Source organism: Trachypithecus francoisi, unplaced genomic scaffold (assembly GCF_009764315.1).
Source record: "Trachypithecus francoisi isolate TF-2019V2 unplaced genomic scaffold, Tfra_2.0 Lachesis_group5, whole genome shotgun sequence".
Classification (NCBI taxonomy): Eukaryota; Metazoa; Chordata; class Mammalia; order Primates; family Cercopithecidae; genus Trachypithecus; species Trachypithecus francoisi.
Window position 1 is genome coordinate 15,100,073 of NW_022681470.1, and position 7,089 is coordinate 15,107,161.

At 42.6% G+C, this 7,089-nt stretch overlaps 1 non-coding gene across 1 annotated transcript; it reads left to right on the forward strand.

Annotated features, from left to right (window-relative positions):
• Positions 1 to 6,650: 6,650 nt before the first annotated feature.
• On the forward strand, positions 6,651 to 6,712 carry LOC117077009. Its single transcript, XR_004434606.1, has one exon. It is a non-coding gene; the product is annotated as a U7 small nuclear RNA (small nuclear RNA).
• The last annotated feature ends 377 nt before the right edge of the window (positions 6,713 to 7,089 follow it).

Sequence of the window (7,089 nt, forward strand, 5' to 3'; positions counted from 1 at the left end):
CCACTCGGGAGGCTGAGGCAGGAGAATCGCTTGAACCTGGGAGGCAAAGGTTGCAGTGAGCTGAGACAGTGCCACTGCACTCCAGCCTGATGACAGAGCAAGACTCCGTCTCAAAATAAAATAAAATGAAATAAATATAAATTTAGGTAGGCAATAAGATCTACAGCATCTCCACCTGCGTGTCTTCATTTCTCTTCCTCTTCTCCTACAAATGATTTTTTTAATCACTACTCATCTTTCTTTGTGAGAGAAGCACCGATATACTTATTGTTCAAGCCCCATTCCTTGAAATATTGGATTCCAAATAGTCTCAGGTCATCACCAGCACAGCATATTGTGAATTACCCACAGGGAGCAAGGTCAAGAAGACAGCATTATCCTCCTTGATTCAGCTCAACTTGAAACTACTAGAAAGTGACCCTATTTTACATTCGCTTCAATCTTCCCAAGATTCTGGAACTGTACATAGTAAAGCCAGATGGTTGATATGCCTGGAAACTTTCCAAGCTCACTCAGGTCTAGATTTATGTAATTAATGGTATTTTTAAAAAGAAAAAAAGAAGAGTGTCTTGTCAGTATTGAAAAAGCCATAAAATTGGAGCATTTCAGTAAATCATAGTGGGCTTGGTAGCCTGACTTCCCCAATGAACAAAATAAGACATTTTAAGAGGTTTGCTGTGGAAAATTCAAATAGGCTCTGAAAACACAGTATTAAATTACATTTATTTCATTTTTTTTTACTGAAGACTCTAAATTAGACTTCATATTTAAATACCTAGTTATGAGAATTTTAAACTCAGGACTATGAGAGTTTATACAATTGGGGTTGATTCACTTGTGTGCCTTTTTATGTTAATCCAACAAACATGTATTGGGTGCTTACAAAAGACAGAACAACTGGCTACAATGTGTAGGAGTTTACCAGGAGAACAAGATGTACTTTAGCAGTAGAGGAGGGAAGAGACAGAGGCAGGAGACAGAGGAAAGTTAGGAGAGGCGGTCCAGGCAGATGTGAGAGTCTGTGCAATGGTCAGAGGTACGAAACCACATTGCAATTTGAGGGAGCCTAAAGTTGGAAACATGGGGGAATAAGAAAGCAGTGGAAGGCATGGCTCAAAACCCTAGCCACCAGTAATGAAGGAGCTCCACACCAAGCCAATAGAACTACTGCCACATTCTGTAACTGATAGAAGCCACTAATATGTTTTAAATCAAAGGGATACAGGATCAGACTGTGTTTTAGTAAGGTTCACTGTTACCATTATTATTATGAACTTATCATCATATACCTAAGAGTTGATTTTGGGTCTGCTCTATCTTTGAAACAGCCTTTGCAAAAATTGTAACAGGCTGGGTGCAGTGGCTCATGCCTGTAATCCTAAAACTCTGGGAGGCCGAGGCAGAAGAATTGCTTGAGTATAGGAGTTCAAGACAAGCCTGGGCAATATTGTGAGACCCCACCACTACAAAATATTTTTTAAAATTAGCTGGACATGGTGGCTCATGCCTGTAGTCCCAGCTGGGTGTGGTGGCACATGCCTGTAGTCCCAGCTACTCAAGAGGCCGAGGTGGGAGTATTGATTGAGCCCAGGAGGTCAAGGCTGCAGTGAACCATGATTGTACCACTGCACTCCAGCCTGGGTGAAACAGTGAGACTCTGTCTCAAAAAATAAAAGTAAAAAAATTATAACAGTATTTATAACATATAAATTATAATGTATATGTATATATAAATTATATACATATATTTATATTTATATAATATAAATTATATAACATATAAATTATAATTATAACATATAAATTATAATTATGGCAGTGAAAGAGTTCTGATCTAACCAATCCCCATTATGCCTTTAGCTTTCAAATTGCCCTTAATTCTTCCTGGGCTTGGGCCAAGCTAACTTTGGGAGACATTTAGTTTATAGTTTAAATGATAATAGCCCTTCCCCCAAATTCAACCACCTTTGTAATGAGAGACAACCAGACTAGGAGGATGACAGGAGCCTGAATTCTGCTAAGGTGTCGACATAAACAATGACCTGTCATCATTCCAGAGTCACGGATATGCAACTTCCTCAATTACTACTGCAAATGACATTACTATTGTAGAACCTAGGATTGGGCTTTTGAGATGTCTTTTCAGGTTTTGCATTTCTGATGGCCAATGGCTCCACCTGGACCTACTAACACCCACCAACCACGCCCCCATCCCCTCTACTCCTGTGTGCATGACTCCCTGGCCTGCCAAACTATCCTTCAAAAACCCTAGGCTCTGAAATTTCGGAGAGACTGAGTAATAATAGAATTCCGGTCTCCCTTTCAGCTGGCTCTGCACGAACAAAACTCTTTCTCTATTGCAATTCCCGTCATGATAAATCAGCTCTATCTGGGCAGTTACGTCATCATGTTGATTAACTTTGCCTCAGCAGTAACTTCTCTGACTCTCCACCCCCTGGAAGCTGCAGGGGCCTTGTGCCTTCCTATCAGTGGTTAACATCTTTAAGGCAATCCAGAACCAAAAAGCAAATATATATATTTTAAAAAACTCAAAAGCTTAATGTTTTTGTAAGGCAAACGATTATCTACTTGATTTTTATCTATTTTATGAATTTTGAGGGTTTTGAATGTGAATTAAAAACTACTAAGCAGACTTTACTGCATCATGGGCTTTTAGCTGATAGAGTTGACTCTTTATTTTAAGTGGCATAACCTAAGTTTGAAGGAATTCATTTGGATAAGGATATTAGAGCAGACTGATAAGTGAAATTGTTTAGTGCTGTCTCGTCTGGAGGGTTTAATTTCTAAGACATTGGAACATAGATTGGGCCATGGCAATTTGCTACATTTTTTCTCTTTTTCAAAAGCCCAGTGATTCCCAAATAAGAAGATCTTGGCAGCTAATCAATGCCTCACCTATTTGAGATAGCAGACTTCAGGAAATTTTAAACTGTCTAATAAAAGGCTTTGCAGATGATCTGGAGCAATTGTGCTTGGCATTGACAAACAAGTGCTATTATCATTCCATAAGGAGCCAGCACAGACCTGGGTGACAACTGATGTTCACTGACTGAATGAGCACAGATTTCCAGGAATTAGAGACTAGTGATATTTGGACTCTGACAGTCTTTTACTTACGGTGAAAAAAAAAAGCATACAAAAATTAGATAATTAAAGAAAGGAAAAACTGGGAACAGGGACAAGGAAATACCATAGTACCTTGATTCTCAGCCAAAATGTGGGCTTTCATATGCAGAAGAATGAAACTGGACCCATATCTTTCACCGTGTACAAAAATGAATTCAAGATGGATTAAAGACTTACATGTGTGTCCTAAAACCATAAAAATTCTAAAAGACAACCTAGGGAAAACTCTTGGCCTAGAGTTTGGCCTAGGCAAAGAATTTATGACTAAGACCTCAAAAGTACATTGCAACAACACAACAAAAAATAAAACAATGGAACTTAATTAAACTAAAGAGCTTCTGTACAGCAAAAGAAACCGTCAACAGACTAAACAGACACCGTACAGAATCAAAAGGATCTAAAGATACTTCTCAAAAGAAGACATACAACCGGCCAACAAAGATATGAAAAAATGCTCAACATCACTAATCACCAGAGAAATACAAATGCAAGGACAGAAAAGCACCATCTCATATCAATTAGAATGGCTATTATTAGAAGGTCAAAAAATAAATACGCCAGTGAGGATACAGAGAAAAGGAAATACTTAAATGCTGTTGGTGGGAATGTAAATTAGCTCAACCCTTATGGAAAACAGTATGAAGATTTCTCAAAGAACTGAAAATAGAGCTATCATTTGGCCCAGCAATCCCACTACTGGGTATCTACCCAAGGAAAAGAAATTGTTTTATCAAAAGATACCTGCAATCATAAGCTGATTGCAGCATTGTTCACAATAACAAAGTCATGGAATCAACCTAAGTGTTCATCAATGGTTGATCAGATAATGAAAATGTATACACCACGGAATACTATGCAGCCGTTAAAAAGAATGAAATCATGTCCTTTGAAACAATGGATGAGGCTGGAGGCTATTATCCTAAGTGAAATAACTCAGAAACAGAAAATCAAATACTCTGTGTTCTCACTTATAAATGGGAGCAAACAATGAACATGCAGATGGAGATAATAGATACTGGGGACTTCAGAAGTGGGAAAGTGGGAGGGGGCAGAGGGTTTAAAAATGACCCATTGGGTACAATGTTCACTATTTGGGAGATGGTTCACTAAAAACCCAAAACTCACCATTATGCAATATATCCGCATAAGAATCCTGCATACATGTACCCCATGAATCTAAAATTATATTTTTTTCCAGGCATAGTGACTCATGTCCATAATCCAACACTTCAGGAGGCTGAGGTGGGCAGATCACTTCAGCCTAGGAGTTTGATACTACCAACCTGGGCAACATGGCAAAAACCCATCTCTACAAAAATTAGCCAGGCATGGTGGTGTGCACCTGTAGTCCCAGCTACTCAGGAGGCAGGGGTGGGGGAATCAATTCAGCCCAGGGTGAAACCCCGAGACGGTAATATCTGATATATTACCTAGCAGATTCTACAAAATTAACAAATCTGATAAATTATCTAACAAAGCAGCCATCATAAAATGCTTCCATAAATAATTACAGATATGTTTGGAAGAAACAAAGAACAGAGCCTCAGCAAAGAAATAGAAAGATATAGAGAAAAATCAAATGAGAATTTTAGAACTGAAAAATGCAATGATCAAAATTAGACACTCTTTAGCAATATACAGACATAAAAAATTTAAAACTTATGGATAGGATCAGCCAGGAGCGGTGGCTCATGCCTGTAATCCCAGCATTTTGGGAGGCCGAGGTGGGTGGATCACCTGAGATCTGGAGTTCAAGACCAGCCTGTCCAACATGGAGAAACTCCATCCCTACTAAAAATACAAAATTAGCCTGATGTGGTGGCACATTCCTGTAATCCCAGCTACTCGGGAGGCTGAGGCAGGAGAATTGCCTGAAACCAGGAGGTGGAGGTTGCTGTGAGCCCAGATCATGCCATTGCACTGGGCAACAAGAGTGAAACTCCCGTCTCAAAAAAAAAAAAAAAAAAAAAGCCTCATGGATAGGATTGAGAGGTGACAATGTGCTAGCAGCCCCCACTCTCAGAGCCTCCTCGGCCTCTGCGTCCACTCTGGCCACACTTGAGGAGCCCTTCAGCCTGCCACTGCACGGTGGGAGCCCCTCTCTGGGCTGGCCAAGGCTGGAGCCGCCTCCCTCTGCTTGCAGGGAGGTGTGGAGGGAGAGGCAAGGGCGGGAACCAGGGCTGCGCAGGCTCAGTGCGGGTCAGGCGGGAGCTGAGGCTCAGAGGGCCGCACAGGGAGTGGCCCACCGGCGCTGCTGGCCCAGGGCAGTGAGGGGCTTAGCACCCAGGCCAGTAGCTGTGGAGGTTGCCTGGGGTCCCCCAGCAGTGCCGGCCACCTGCGCTGCTCTCAAATTCTTAGCTGCCTCCCCGTGGGCCAGGGCTTGGGACCTGCAACCTGCCATGTTTGAGCTCCCCCGCGGCGGTGGCCTCTGGCGCAGCCCCAGCCTCCCCTAGGGGCGCGGCCCCCTGCTCCATGGCGCCGGGTCCCATCAACAACCCAAGGGCTGAGGACTGCAGGCTCCGTTGGGGACTGGCGGGCAGCTCCGCCTGCAGTCCCTGTGCAGGATCCACTAGGTGAAGCCAGCTGGGCTCCTGAGCTCCATGGGGACTTGGAGAACTTTTATATCTAGCCAGAGTATTGTATGTGCACCAATCAGCACTCTGTATCTAGCTAATCTGGTGGGGACTTGGAGAACTTTTATGTCTAGCTAGAGGATGGTAAATACACCAATCAACACTCTGTGTCTAGCTCAAAGTTTGTAAATACACCAGTTGATACTCTGTATCTAGCTAACCCTGTGTCTAGCTAACTTAGTGGGGGCTTCCAGAACTTTTCTGTCTAGCACACTGTGTCTAGCTCAAGAATTGTGAAGGCACCAATCAACACTCTGTCAAAACGGATCAATCAGCTCTCTGTAAAATGGACCAATCAGCAGGATGTGGGTGGGGTCAGCTAAGGGAATAAAAGCAGGCTGCCGGGCGCCAGCCAGCGGCAACCCACTCCGGTACTCTTCCACACAGTGGAAGCTTTGTTCTTTTGCTCTTTGCAATAACTCTTGCTGCTGCTCACTCTTTGGGTCCATGCTGCCTTTATGAGCTGTAACACTCACCGCAAAGGTCTGCAACTTCACTCCTAAAGCCAACCAGACCATGAACCCACCGGTAAGAACGAACAACTCCAGACGCACTGCCTTTAAGAGCTGTACCACCACGAAGGTCTGCAGCTTCACTCCTGACAGCGAGACCATGAACCCACCAGAAGGAAGAAGCTCCAGACACATCTGAACGTCTGAAGGAACAAACTCCGGACACACCATCTTTAAGAAATGTAACACTCACCTCGAGGGTCTGTGGCTTCATTCTTGAAGTCAGTGAGACCAAGAACCCACCAATTCTGGAGACAGGATCAATAGCAGAATGGAGGGGACAGAAGAAGGAATCAGTGAATGGGAAGATAATCAACAGAAATTCCCCAATCTGAAATACAGAGAGAAAATAGACTGGAAGTGTTACAGCTCTTTTAGAATTTGTCTAGCAGGCTTTCCGGTATTTGCTGGAAAGCCCCTTCCCCCCCCCCCCAAAAAAAAAAAAAAGAAAATAGACTGGAAACAAAACAAAACATGAAGAGCCCCAGGTCTAGGTAAGGCTATAACAAAAGATCTAACATTCATGTCGTTGCCATTTGAGAGAGAAGAAAGAAAGTGAGGCTGAAAAAGTTCTCAAAGAAATAATAGCTGAGAATCTCCCAAATTTTGCAAAAGATATAACCCCGTAGACCCAGAAGCTGAGCAAACACCAACAGGATAAACCCAAAACGCGTCAAGACACCATAATTAAACATCGGAGAACAAAGACAAAGAAAACCTCGAAAGCAATCAGAGAAAAACAATGCATTATCTACAGGTGAAAACAATTTGAGTGCTAGCCAATTCCTCATCAAATA